Genomic DNA, 15,508 nt, shown 5'->3' with positions numbered 1-15,508 from the left:
CTCCTGGTTCATGGGTCAATGCTCAACCACTGAGCCACACCAGCGGGGCCACCCCTAATCGTAACTATCTTATAATGCCATCCCTGAGTTGCTCCCTCCTACCTTCTGTACTCTTCCTTTCATTCCCTCCTTACTCTCAAATGCATAAAAGAAACTTCACAACTTATTCTCCAGGGCATTTGAGATCTTGCTCCCTGGCACATGTCATCAATTTGGCTCAAATACACTCTGAAAAATTCTCTACATGTTTGGACATTTCTTTCACCATTGACTTGGCGTACTCAGCAGGATTCTGAATTAGCCCACCCAGAACCACCCTGCGAACCAGGACCTGGTGCTAGGTACCAGCAAGGGCCATTGTGCCCACGAACTCCCTGCTTTGCACCTGGTGAACTTGGGTGACTTCCTCTCAGAACCCCTTGTTTTAAGTAGCAGGCCATGACTTTACTTGAGCTGTTCTTTAAAAATCCTTGAGGTGAATAAGGGTTGAGGCAACCCAGAAAAGGGGGGAAAAAAAGTTGCTGCTTTTAATTTTGGCTTTTTAATTGCCTTGCATACAAAACCTTAGTTGGTTAAATACTTCTAAATTAAATTTTGCATGCACTATTAGAAAAAGCCAACTATAAAATTAGGTAGAATAAATGGAAAACATTCAATTGGTCTCGAAAAGAGGATTTAGATAAATAGATCAACCTACGATGTCCTTAGGTATCAACCCATATGTTAGTGAGAGAGTGCACTAAAAATGCGGGGTTTCCTCTGGCCAGTCTGATACAAAGTCAAAATCCCAGGTTGTCACCCATAGCTTGAAATGGGGCTTAAGTCCCTGGCCTCCTCGCCATATGGAATCTACAAGGAACAGCACCGAGGCAAAGGCATGGCGAGTGGACTGGGAGCGGTAGCAGTTCGTCTGTCTTTAAGTGTGAGAGCCCCCCAAATGACCTGAGAGCCACCCAAGAACCTCTCTACACCACAATTCCCCCCACCCCCATGCTCACTTTGAATCCAGATCTGCTGAACAGCTATTGCTGAGCCAACATCAAACCACTTTTTTTACGAGGGTGGGGAAACACTCCTTCCCTAAATCCCTGCTCTTGTTCCAAGGGCTAAACAAAAAGCTTTTATCAGGATTATTTCGCTGGGCGACATGTCACAAAGAAAGCAGTCCGCTTGTAGTCTGAAGGCCAACAGTGCTGCTCTTGTTTGAATCTGCAGCTCCTCTAGGAGGCCAAGGCTAAATCGTGCTGCCCCGGGGGGATCTCCGTGGCAATGTACGTTCGTTTAAAGACTCACACAGGACCACGCTGCTGTGGGCAGCTGACCAAGGCAGACCAGCAAATTACACCTCCTGCCTTTCCTTTGGCCCTGTCATTAGATTTTTTTTAGGTCACTGAAACGTTATCAACACTCCTCCACTGGAAAATGTTTGTGGGGGCAGCTAAGCGTGCCTGTTACAACTGCTGACAAAGGATTCCAAAATCAAAGGACGGAAGAGTCAAATGAAGTCCCTTAGCAAAAACTCCTCTAGCTTTTTCCACTTCATTTAGGCTGTGTACACTGGGCAGCTTCATTAGAATCTCTGCTTTCACCCCTCCTCATCCGAAGGGTTTTGTTTTTCTAATGAATCACACATGTGGTGTGTTTTAAAAAGGCATCTGTTCTGAGCTGAATGTTTATGTGTCCGTCTCTCCCGGCCCCCCAGATTCATATGTTGAAGCCCTACCCCTTGCTGTGATGGTATTTTGGAAGTAATTTGGGGCGTTTGGGAAGTAATTAGGCTTATGAGTGGTAGGGGGCATGGTGAGCTTAATGTCCATATAAGGAGAGCAAGTGAGATCACAGCTCTCTTTCCACCAGGCAGGACAGCGAGAAGGTTAGAAGGTGGTTGTCTCCAAGCCAGGAAGAGAGCTCTCACCAGGAACTGAATCTGCTGCCACCCTGATCTTGGATTTCCCAGCCTTCAGAACTCTAAGAAATAATCATTTATTCTTTAAGCCATCCAGACCACGGTATTTTGTTATAGCGACCTACAGTGACTAAGACAGCATCCTGATTAAAGAACAGTCTTGCGTTTGCTATAATAAGAAATGGAAAAGCTCACATTCGTGGCCCCTAACTGCTTCCGCCATCCCAAGGAGTTGGAGAGAAAGACCTGAAGCAAGGTGGTTACAGAGCAAACTTACATATTGCTTTCCCATTATTAACCAGCATCTAATTGTATTTACCTTTTAGTCATCTACCTGAAAAACCCCTGGTACCCAAAACATCATGGACACAGGGAATTTGGGCACTGGAAAGGATGTGATCTGACTAGATTACTTTATAGATGTGGAAACTGAAGCTCAAAATCATTTGGTCTGGCCCTGCCAAGGCATTAGGGGTAAGTTAATTAAATGTTTGACCAAATATAGCAGGCTAATTTTTAAGTTGATAATTTGGTATGGCCCTCGAGTGATGTTATAAATATCCAAATGGCCCTTGGCAGATAAAAGGTTCCCCACCCCTGCTCTAAACACAGCGACACCAGCCAGGGCTTGTTCACTGTTTTATCTGCTCACCATCAATACAGTGCAAGTATAGGAGATGCTCAATCAATATGAATATGAATGAAAAAATAAATGAGAAAAGGAATTTAAACATACACATAAGGCCCTTGATCGAGGACTAGACATGTCTTCTTAATCACCTACACTATGGGAAGCTAGTCCATGATCAATGCCACTTAACAGAGACCTTTCTAGGAAGAGGGAAATTACTGGACACCCTTCTCTCAAAAGCATGCTCGCATCTTTAAGACCACAAGACCACATCACATCTATAAAAGCGTAACATGCTAATTAGACCAGACAGCCAAACGTCCTTCTGGACATCCTTCCAGATGACCTTCCGGACCAAGCGAGGGCTGCGAGGGCTGAGGCAAGCCGCTGCGGCTGTGAGGGCCGAGCCCCTTGCATGAATTTCGTGCATCGGGCCTCTAGTAAGATATAACAACATTTCAAAGTGTACTCAGTAAAATGTCACTGCTTCAACAACACAAGACACTCAGTCAAACATAAGCTCCCAAACTAAACAAAACCTCCAGGTGCCAATGGCAATTTCACTCCTTACCGTGGTTTCCCGGGAGCCCATAAATCATGACCTTCATTATAGAACACACAGAGATAACCCTCCCTCATGCCATCCCTGTTTGCAGACACATTCTTCATGACTGTCTCCAGCAGCCAGCTCATTTCTCATTTCAGACACTCCTCCACATCCCCATGGGGGCAGCATGCCCCTGGCAGGCCTACTTCCGCAACATGACAATAATTTAAATTAAATTTCAGCCTCAATTGCTGGGTTGTATTAGGGAGAGAGACCATCATGGAGAAACACAGCAAAACTTAAAGCAGCAATGTGGCAGAGACACGATGTGACGGAGCATGGATTAACCCGAAAGAAGAATGATCCCGCCATGGCAAAGAGCAGGGCAGACAGAGTTGTCAGCAGCTGTGCAAAAGGCTCTTCAGAAGCATACTCACAAGCAAACGCCCTTTTCCACGTGAAGGTAACACCATGTGAAATACTGACTATAAGAAGATAATTTACAATTTTTAAAGCCAAAGTTTTTTCAGCTAAACATAACGTTCACATTTGTGAAAACCAAACCACGTTAAGATGTTGTCTCTCTTCTGCCTCCTCAATGGAATTTAGTGGCTCTGATGGCATTTAGACAGGTGGCTGGCGAGGTGCCATCTGTGAGCAGTGGCCTCTGTTAGCGATAGCTGAACCATCTGCCTTTGGGTAATAACTTTTAAAAAGCCCTTCTTTCTTTTAAGTTATAAGCATAATTAAGCGGAGGAAATCATCAGGTGCATTTGGGGGTCCATTTAGCTCCTCTTACGTAGTTTTCCACTGTCTTTGAAGCTTATAGTCCATGAAAGGCATTTAAACCACAGCCTTATTCACCTTCTCCAGGTACGAGAAGCTAAACACACAAGGTAAAGAGGAGGCACCCTGCATCACCTTCCCAGGTGAGGCTCCCCCACCAGTCCGGGAGGGTGAGCGGGGAAGAATTCCACCCAGGTCCCGCTGGGATAACCTAGAACATTCTAGTCCCTACAAAGCTGGGTCTCTACAAAGTAGCTTTCTTGTTTTCTCAAAAATGCTCAAGAATTCAGGGCATGCTCACATTTCAATGTAATCACCAGAACACATTCCAGGGTGAGATACAGATGATGTATGTCCTGGTAGCCCACCGCTTTAAACGGCCTGGCATATACTCCTTTTCATTCAACGGATCACCCAGAGATGAGTGTGACTGACAGCTCCTTACACACACCTCTCCTTCTCTCACCACATGGCAGGCACCCGGAGCGGTGCTTTGCACTCAATAAATGCCAATTAAATGGAAAGAAATGGAGACTTCAAAGGGGGGATGGTTTTCATTTTAACAGGAAATTTCCGTTCCTACTATTACCCTGAGATTCCTGCAGCACCGGCTGGGCTAGATGTGGAAGCATTGGCATTACCAATTCCACATCTGCAGGAATCCCGGGTGCATTCCACACTGCTTATATCTTCTTATGTCCGGGCTGATTTATTTTATGAGCTCGTAAAAGCTGGGCAGCAAGCTCACTTATCTTGCTTTGTATAGTACAAGGTCTCGTCAGGTAGGCCTTGGTTTTGCCTCTTGTTTTATGGCTTTTCTTAAAAATTGAGGGAACGCACATACATATATAGAGGAAGATAGACATCCTTAAAGTGTTGCCAAGATAAAGCCAGCTCATGTTTACAATAACCTTCTAAAGACAGCATGAAACATAGGAACATTACAGTGGCCACTCATTTATCCAACAAATGTTAAGTCGACACACTCCGTGCCAGACACCATCCCAGATATTAGGAATATGGCAGAAGAACAAAATAAAAGTTATATTCTAGTGTGGACAGACACTAATAAGTAGAAAATACATCATGTGGCAGGTGATGGTAAATATTATGAAGAAAAAAATAAAGTCGGGTAAGAGGCGTAGGGAATGCAGAGATGGAGTGGAGTCTGGAAATGGAGATGATTTTCAACATAGGGAGACAGAAAAAGCACCTTTAAGAACATCTGTGGAAATACCAGAAGGAAAAGGGGGAAGTCAGTCACACGGGTATGTAAATGAGCTCTCCACTTAGAACCAGCAATTGCTAAGGCCCGGGGTTTGAGCGCAGGAGAATAAGGGGTGGACAGTGTGGTGAGAGCCCAGGGAAAGGGGGGGGAGTAGGGGTCCAGAATCTCAAGGGCCACTAGGAGGATGTGGCAATGCCACTGAGTGACGAGGGAGACATGAGAGAGACAGCATGCGATTTAGGCTTAAAAGAAACCTTCTAGCTGCTGTGTTGATAGTGGACAGCAAAGGGTCAAAGGCAGATGCAGGGCCATCAGGTGGGAGGCCCCTGGAATCATCCAGCCATTGTGATGACGGGGGCCTGATACAGGTGGTCCCACTGGAGGTGGTCATAGCGTGGTTCTGGCTCTATTGAAAGGCAGAGTTGAGCTGCTGTTATCAGTCAGTCACCTATTGATCGAGACTGCTTGGATCTGAATGAAGCTTTGCAGGATGAAATCAATAGCTTTGTCAAATACCTCTTTAAAAACAAACTCGTTCCACCTAAAAAGGCACAGACCTCCACAACCCTCTTGTTTTAAGCAGCATATGAACATCTTTATTTTCTCTTTCCTGATATCATGTATTTATCAGAATTACCAAATACACATTAGAAAAAAATCCATTCAACTAATCTTAACTAATGGTTGGATATATACCAGGCACTTTCTTGGGCACCAGGGAGACACTATTGCCTAAAATAGACAATATCCCTGTTCTATGGTCCTGGATTATTTTTGCAATATCAATAGTAAGTATGCTTACCTGTTGCCACATTGTGCCACAGCTCTACTTGTATCATCGTATTGAGTCCTTACAGCAACCTTATTATCATCTGTATTTTTCCAGCCAAGAAAACCATAACACAGAAGAATCTGAATATGTTGTCCAAGGTCACAAAGGTAGGGAGTGGTGAGGCCAGTATTCACAACGTCAAAACCAGAACTGTTAGCTTCTACTTCCTCTGGGGTTTAAGGTCCAATCCGGAACATGAGGCCCAAGACTTGTATTCTCACTCATCGTCAGTCACTTTGGGCAGGATAACACTTGACTTATCCCAGCTTCAATTGCCACAGCTACACAATGAAATGCATTCAACAAGACACTCTCTTCCAGGTCCCTTTCAGGTCTAAAAGTTTGAGAGATCTTGCTCTGAAACCCAGTGCTCCCAAATCCTATAAGCTCACAGTAAGGAGAGCACAGGTGTAAAGCTCACCTGCCATACAGTACAATTTCTCAAGGTCAGCTTTTCCATAAAACACTGTGAAGCGCTTCCTCAGTCGAACCTTCAGGTTGACCAGCAGGAAGAAAATAAATCAATTTCAAGGAAATTCTAAGGTAGAAAAATGTTACCAGAAGAATATATAGCAAAATTTATTTATTTCAAAACCAACCAACAATGTGGAATTATTCCCTTACAGAAAGCAGAAAACCAGCACTGGGTGCATTAAGATGTGCCTTCTCCGTGCTTGGTTAACTTGTGACAAAATCAAGAGCAATTTCCACTCCTCTGCAGATGAATGAGTCCTAAGTTTCACTTCCTTCAGTGTCCTTGCGCCTGACCCAGGGTACAGCTCAATAAATACTGCTTGATTGAATTAGTGCATGCAATGAATGAACTAAAGAATAAACACATGAGTTCATTAATTCTATAGTAATAAATATTACCCTTGGATGGGATTTATATAGACCTGGCCGGCAAAAAATCACTTTGCCCTGCCAAGGAAAGGCAAAGAAAACACTTTAAATTTATTGATTTTAGTGTTCCTAGAAGATTCCAATTTTAGAAACTGATATTTTGAGGTGTGAGGGGAGTAGAAGAAATCTCATTTATAGAAACATCAAAGGAAGAGGTCAATCTGCTCATGAAAGCATCACAATAAACACCTTTAGTTCCCTGCAGGACGGTGCTGTCAATTTTGACCACTGAAGATAAGCAGATGATTCTGTTTCAAATGCTTCACCATCAATACTGGCCGTGAAGTGATGCTTATAGAGAAACCACCTGCTTATACTGGGTTGACTTTCTCCATAACATGATCCGAAAACAGCAGTGTCAGTTAGACAGCAGGTGCAGGAAGACACGAGAATTCACCTGGACACTCCATTATTTTGACCTTTTTCCAAAGTTACCCAAGAATTTAAATGTCAAGGGAAAAAGAAAAGTAAGAAAGAAAACCAAAAACTTCTGCTATTGAAACCAGGAATATATAATGAGATCAAACATGAGGCTTGATGCAATTACATAAGTCATTTGGGAAAAAATTTATCTGGCAACGGAAGCCTGGATGGAACTTCCTAACCAAGATTATTTACATAATTTTCAGGGGGACAGACCCAGGCTACCTTTTAGAAAAAGAAATAATCAGAAAAAGCACTTGTGAACAATTATTTTCTAGTGACTGTTTTACTGCAAATAATCTCAAAGTAGAATTAATGATAAACAACAAGATGTTAAAGGCAGTTGAGATGTAAACTTTGCCAATATAACAAACTTATTCTTTGAATTCGCAAGGACAGTCTCTTGTTTCTTTCTTTCTTTTTAAACCACAGATGCTATTTCTGGATATCTAAGTCTAAGAGCTACACACACTATTATTTAAGTGAAGCATACATGATGGAAACAAAACTTTCCTTCTCCATCAATTTTAACAGCCTGCTCAGACCTGCATTTGGTAACACTTTGCTTTCTGCTTCAGCACAGGAATCTGAACTTTAACAATGGCAACTTACTACTATTCACACTCACGTAAAAGAGCACGTGTCCACAGGCATTTTTTTTTTTTTTTTGCATCGACCTTACTACTGGTTCTGGGGGATGAGGACGGTCATTGTTGGAACTGGGGAATACTGGAAACGACAAAAGTGCCTCTCCAATGGAGAATCAGGTCAAAGCAAACTATGACTCATTGGTTTTGTGCATGAACGGGCAGCCATGCAATGAACCATATCCTTCACTAGGTGACTGGATAAGTAAATTGTGCTATGTGCATACAATGGAATATTACTTCAGTGATTTGAAAAAAAAAGAAAAAAGGAGTTCTCCAGCCACAAGACGACATGGAGAACTTCAATGCATATAATTAAGTGAAAGAAGCCAGTCTGAAAAGGCTACCTACTGTAGGGCAGACTGGAAAAGGCAAAACTCTGCAAACAATAGAACTATCAGTGTTGCCAGTGAGAGAGTGTAGGAATGAACAAGTGGGGCACAGAGAATTTTTAGGGCCGTGAAACTACTTTGTAAGGCACTATCGTGGTGGATACGCGTCATCACACATTTGTCAAAACTCCCAGAATGCACAACACCAAGTGAACACTAATACAAACTACGGGCTCTGGGTGGTTATGATGAGTGTGCTTACCCGGCGTCACAAACGTACCACTCTCGTGGGGATGTGGATAGTAGGGGGAGGCTGTGTGCGCATGAGGGCAGAGGGTAGATGGAAACTCTGTAATTTCTGCTTAATTTTGCTGTGACCCTAAGATGGCTCTAAAAAAGTAAAGATTAGTTAAAAGAAAAGGAAAGCAAGTTACAAAGTAAAACAAAAGATGACAACGCTTATGTCCTTAAAATACCGCCACAAACTAATTTTTATTTCTGTACCTATTATCTGTCTGAATATCCAGGAGGAGATTGAGCTGATAACTGGGATTATACCTGAGGAGGTGAGTGGGATGGGCAGTGGTCAAAGGGCTGTTAACTCTATTTCTGTTGTTTGATTTTTTTAAATGATGGGATATATGTAGTGTTAGTGAGTAATTAAAAAGAAAATGTTTCTTTTTCTTTTTAAAATATTCACTTTATATTTTACTAGTATGTGAAAGTGTTCAAAAGTAAGTTACAGATATCATGACATGCTACTCCTTCAGTATTCATCTCTAAAAATATAAGGACAGCCCTGGCCAGTTTGCTCAGTGATTAGAGTGTCAGCCCGTGGACCAAAGGGCTTCAGGATCCATTCTGGTCAAGGGCTCATACCTTGGTTGCAGGTTCGAGACCCAGCCCCAGATGGGGTGAGTACAGGAGGCAAATTGCATTAGCAGACCAATGAGTTTGTCACCATAGAAATCACTATGTGCTTAAATCACAGTGTGGTTGATGTGGGTATTTCAAAATATCATTTACTCTATCTCCTATTAGGTATATTAGTTATTAGACTTGTTGCCAGATCTTGTTACTTAACTCATTGATTAAGAAGCACATACATAACTCTTATTACAAATTTGTTTTTTAAATATTTGGATAACCATATTTCAATATAACTGGGTTTTGTTGTAATCTTGTGTATTTTACTTTAAGTATATATAAACAGTCTTCTGGGGGAAGGTATGTTCCTAGGTTTCACAATATGTCAAAGGTCATGACCTCTGGAACCCAGTCATCCCTTCTTGTAATTCCATTCTCCTAACATAACCACTAACCCCAATGCAATGTATGATCTTCCGTGCTTATTCCTTTGAATGGACAAACAGGGGTGGGCAAACTTTTTGACTCGAGGGCCACAATGGGTTCTTAAACTGGACCGGAGGGCCGGAACAAAAGCATGGATGAAGTGTTTGTGTGAACTAATATAAATTCAAAGTAAAGGAGCGGAGGGGAGAGCAAGAGAACCGGATAGAACAGCCGGATCCGGCCCGCGGGCCGTAGTTTGCCCACGGCTGATCTAGGAGCATACTTTGTATTTTATGTGTTCTATAATAGTGTTTTATACTTACATTTTAAAATATATTTACAAGTCTATATAATTCGGATATTCATGCTGTTTCCAGCTTTTGGCTACTATTCAAAATGCTGCAGTAAAACTCCTTGCATATGTCTCCTCAGATACTGGTGTTTTTAAAAATTTCATGATCAGTTCTATTTATGAAACACTGATGCCAACAATCAGTACCTCAAATTTACCCATAGTTGATTTTGTATGAAACAAACAGCAATAATAGCTAGTACTTTTTGTGGTTACTATGGGCCGGGTCCTGAGTGCTTTACAGGAATTAACTAATTTTAATCCTTACAACTCTAAGGTGGGGCACTGTTAGAGTTTCAGCTTCAGTTGAGGAAACTGAGGTTTCAAATGGTGATCAGTCTCTAGCTCCCAAAGTTTGCATTTCTGATGACAAATTCAAACAACTATTCTTGGAGCATAAGAACCTCATTTAACATGGCCCCTGGGTGTCACCTTGAAACGATGACTGACACTTTGCTACATCGTTAATTTCTGAGCATGTGTCCTGACGCTCCTTGTAATCTCTTTGCCACTGTGCTTTTGAAGAGGTGGGTCAGAGAGAAGAAGATCACAGTAATTAGTACGGTCCGCCACCTAATCAATTAGGGCAAAGGCAAAATGTAATGTGTCTGTCAACAACGAGCAAATTTGCCATCAGAGATGGCAGCGTGAGAACAACCTTGAACTCAACATAGGGTCGCCACCTCCTTAGGACATTGCTTCCCCACAGCACTTTTCTAGTTTAAGTTCTAATGGGTGAGAGACACCTGAGTGAAGAGTGGGGGTTCATGGTGCCCCAGGAAAGGCCCTGGGGGAGGAGCCAGGTGTGTCCCAGTGCAGGGCACTGCTCAGCACCAAGCATCCTTTCTAAAAAACAAATGAGTTCTGCGGGGACCGGGGGAGGGGGAGAATGAAAATAGTTTCCAATGATAAAAATAATGTAAAAGACAAAAAGGAATATATGTTCTTTGCAGAAAATTTGAACAAAAGAAGGGCAGATCGTAAATCCAAAACGGAAGAAATGCCAACAGGTTGACTATAAGCATGTGCTAATGAAGACCCAATCTCAGAGGCAGGCCTGGTCTCCTCAGCGATAAGAGCATTACTGAAATCCATGGAATTCATCGAGGCCTCACGCTGGCCGGGGCAAGACTACTCTGCCCAGTTAGCAAGTTCCAGAACAGACCAAGAGAAAAAACCACAGAAACAGTATCTTTCTAAATTATCTGGACTCTGCTGAGCAGAGATGAAATACCCCTGCTGCTACTCGGTGTCTGGTTTAACATATCCTAGCAAGGAAACATTATTTGGCTTAATCGAGACAGGAAGCTTTTCCCCTTGGACATCAACACTTGTGATTTGAGCATCCACGCAACAGGGTAAGTAATGGGAAAGCACAGTATGGAAATTGAGGATGTATGTCATAAACCTCGAAGGTGGTTTGCCATCAAGACCCGTCACCCACTACCAGAAGCCACGGAGCCAAACACTTTCTTTTCCTGCCTGTCTTGGAGGCAGCGTGGGGAAGCAGTGAAACCCAGCCATCCTGGGTTTAAATCTACAATGAGCTGGGACTTGAAGCAAATTGCTTATCTCTCTGAGCCTCAGTTTCCTCATCTTCAAAAAGGTATGATAACACCTACGGGCATAGGACAGTTATGAGATTAAATGGATCTCACCCCACCCCCAATCATGGTTCAACCTGCTACCCTGGAAAAGTTCCAGGCCCCCCCGCCACCCTCCAGACGAAGCAGGAAGGATTCCTCCTAAAGAGGGGGTGTAAGCAAATGTCCCATGTGAAAGTCACCGATTAGCAAGGGACCAAAGAAATAGCTGAAAGAGCGATGGGCCAGAGAAACCTGAACACTATCCCCACTCCGAGTCTCCGTACAGGATACTCAACTGCTCTGAACTGCGTTTCCACCTCTCAGTGCCAGGAGGGGTACAAACCTGTTCACGGATTTAGAAAATATCCATACTCGTTTAGCCAGATCCACATTTTATCCTACTAATAAAAGGTTACGCAATGGTACTCTAGAACACCCACCGGTGTTATTTATAATAGAGAAAAAGTTGTAACTTATCTAAATAGCCAATGAAGGATGGGTTAAGGAAATCTGGTGCCCCCATTTGACAATGTACTGTAAAGTTACTAAAAACAATGCCCCTGAAGACTGTTTCAAGATGTGGTAACATGATCTCAATAAGTAAAGTAAATGAAAAATACAGAAATCAATAAATAGCTTTGCTGTTAAGGGCATATTTCTTCAATTGCATTGATAGCTACATGGAATTTTATATTATCCTTTACACCATTTTGTATGTCTGCACTATTTCCTAATGAAAAATATTTAAAGTGAGTGTGTGTATAATGCCAGGAAGGTAATACACCAAAATATAGCTACTGCTTCATGATGGGTTTATTGAATTCTATTGTTCAAAGTTTCCAAATTTTCTACAAAGAACATATATTCCTTTTTGTCTTTTACATTATTTTTGTCATTGGAAACTATTTTTATTCTGCCCCTCCCCCCCCAAAAAAAAAACCTCATTTGTTTTTTAGAAAGGATGCTTGGTGCTGAGCAGTGCCCTGCACTGGGACACACCTGGCTCTTCCACGAGGGCCTTTCCTGGGGCACCATGAAGCCCCGCTCTTCACTCAGGTGTCTCTCATCCATTAGAACTTAAACTAGAAAAGTGCTGTGGGGAAGCAATGTCCCTGAAATCATCCCACTCATTTCCTCTGACGAGGGAGATTTGTAGGCGGCTGCTGGGAGCATTCTCTATTCTGCAAATTGTTCTCAAAAGTATAGGTTGCTCTTTTTTTATTTTTCTGGAACAGTTTCTATTCTATCCTGCCAGGAAGCTGGGGGCTCAGCAGTGGATTGGGTAAAGTGATGGGAAAAAATAAAGACCAATTATATCATCACATCGTGTGGGCTCACCAGTCACAATTCATTTTTCACCAAGTGCTGGGGGTGAAGGGTGGGAGGACAGTTCTTTGGAGATACATCACTGTGCCTCTGGACCCTTCCAAACCCTTTTTAACATGGAGTCTTGGCTGGGCTCCAGGGGGCCCATGAAATCACACGTCAATCCTGTAAATTTTTCTGGAGCCCAGTGCTATTACCAGATTCCCAAAGGAGTCTGTGATCCCCCAAACAATGGAGGACCCTGCTCTGTAAGAATAAGCTCTTTTCTTCGCGTATCCACTCCTGTTTGGTCTCTAAGCCCAAGTTCTGTAAGGGGCTGGGGAGCAGTGTAGAAAACTCCCTGGCAGCTATCAGAATCGTCATCTGAGGCTTTAAACGAAAGCACGACGTCAGTGGGAATGTCACTCGGACACCCGGAGGGGCTCTATGCATACCTTTGATATTTGTCCATTGATTTTCAGAGAGAGTGGAAGAGAGAGGGAAAGACAGAGAGAAATATTGATGTGAGAGAAACACATTGATTGGTTGCCTCCTGCATGAGCCCTGACCAGGGCCCGGGCTGGGGAGGAGCCTGCAACTGAGGTGTATGCCCTTAACCTGAATTGAACCCGAGACCCTTCAGTCTGCAAGACGACGCTCTATCCGCTGAGCCAAACCGGCTAGGGTTCTATGCATACTTTTTAATCCAAGGGAGAAGATTTCATCTGTGTTAACATTTCCCATTTCATGTCACTGATACATTCCTTTAAAAGGGTGCTGAATTCCACATAAACTGGGGGGCTCATTATTTTTAATTTTTAAGATTCATCAGCCAATAACTATTTACCAAGAGCTCACTGTGTATGCAGCATTCAGCTGGGACTCAACAGAAACTTGAGCATGATCCCCAAAAGACTCCTTCCCCTCATCTAGCAACTTCTTGTTCAAAGTTATCTGGTGAATGTCTTTCCACTTATTAATGGAATCAAAATCGAGAGTTACTAATATTACTTTCTCAAACCCTCACATCCTCCAGTATGAGTCACCCATCGGAACCCACCTCTTTCTTAGATGCTACTTTCCACGACACATAGAAACAGGCTCAAAACAACTCTGCAGTCATGCTGTTAGTTAAGGGGACTGTCACTCGACTGCGTATCCCCACTTAAGAGCCCCTTCACTCCATCATGGCTGTTTGCATCACAGAAAACTCTGTTGTCAGATCAGAACCCAATAATCCACAATCTATGAAGAGTCAAAAAGAAAGCCTTTTACCTTCAAAGGCCATTTATTTATCAGATGGTTAATTTACTGGACTCATATTTATTTAGACATTGTTGCCTTTATGGCAAAACATTTTCTCAAAGGTGACCTCACCCCCCACTTCATTCAATTCAACTCCTCTCTGCTGAGTGCCTGCGAGGCGCCAGGCACTGACCATCAGGACCACTTCCTCAACCTGTCACACATCCTGCCACCTCCACGTGACAAGAACTGTCAGTAAACCTGCAAAACATCGGTTTTCGTGTCCTGCAACAGCTTCTGGGATTCTTCCAACTTTTACAATTTTTATAATAATGTGACAATATCTGGAGGGAACTCTGCCCAGGCTCCAGAATCTGTAAGGCAGTCAGAAAGGAGTGTGGCCATACTTGAATCCCGAAGTATCAAAAAAGTCTCTTTACTATGACAAAACATGATATGAGATGCTTAAAAGGAGAAAAAGAGAAAAAAATCACAATCTGTAATTGAAAATACTAATCTTTCACACAAAAGAGTTTAGAGGTTCTTTGATAAAAAGCTACTAGAGACATGTTTTTCTAAAAAATAAATACAGTTGAGGAAAAATGAATGATGAGGCATGATCTTAGAAATGACCTAGATTAAAGTCTTGCCTAAATCACGACACCTCCCTGGACTTCTATTTCTTCATTGACAAAGTGAGGGGACAGGCTAAGGGTGACTTAAATTCTGAAAGCCAAGAGTCTACTAATTTCCACAAAACTTAAAGCATTCAAACATAAAGAAATTGCTGGTGATAATGGAAGTTCCATAGACTTCACCTGTCAATAACAAAATATTCAGTGAGTCAAGTAAAACCAAGAAGCACACCGGGTTTTTTCCTGTTACCATGGCAACCTAGTAAACTGGTCCAACTTCATTAATGATAGCCTAAACACGGAAACAAACACCATATAGAGAAATAAACATGTGCAAATTCATTAATTAGATGACAGCTCAAGTTCACTCCATCATGGCTGTCTGCATCACAGAAAACTCTGTAAGAACTAAAAATAACTAAGAGAGCTTTGCTCACACCAGCAAATAAATGTTGTCAGATGAGAACCCAATAATCCACGTTCTATGAAGATTCAGAAAGAAAGCTTTTTACTTCTATCATCACCAGCACTCCACTACCATGTCACTTAAATAGCTTTTGCAAACTTCTTTTAAAGAAAACACAGTAAGGCTAATTAATATTAATATTTGGTGGGTGCCTAGTACATGCTAGGTAATGTGCATCGTATTCTCACTTTTATTTGATCCTCATAAAAATTCTGTTAGGTTAAGTCCTTTCACCCCTGTTTTCCAGATGAGGGCTCAGAGGTGAGGAAAGGTGTCACACAGATAGTAAGAATCGTAATTTAAACTACCGTCAGTTGAATCCAAAGCCCCTCACTCCGCCAGCTGCTGGAGAATTCTGGCCTTTGGGCCGCCAGCTGCCTGTGTTGGGTCT

General features: G+C 42.5%; 1 protein-coding gene across 1 annotated transcript in view; it reads right to left on the bottom strand.

The window, feature by feature from the left end:
* The window catches only part of ARHGEF3 (Rho guanine nucleotide exchange factor 3), a 158,171-nt gene that overhangs the window by 114,551 nt on the left and 28,112 nt on the right, over positions 1-15,508 (bottom strand). The gene's annotated exons all lie outside the window — the stretch shown is intronic.

This window comes from Plecotus auritus (genome assembly GCF_963455305.1).
Source record: "Plecotus auritus genome assembly, chromosome: 6".
Classification (NCBI taxonomy): domain Eukaryota; kingdom Metazoa; phylum Chordata; class Mammalia; order Chiroptera; family Vespertilionidae; genus Plecotus; species Plecotus auritus.
Note: the sequence above shows the minus strand (reverse complement) of the source record. Positions and strands in the feature narration are given on the sequence as shown.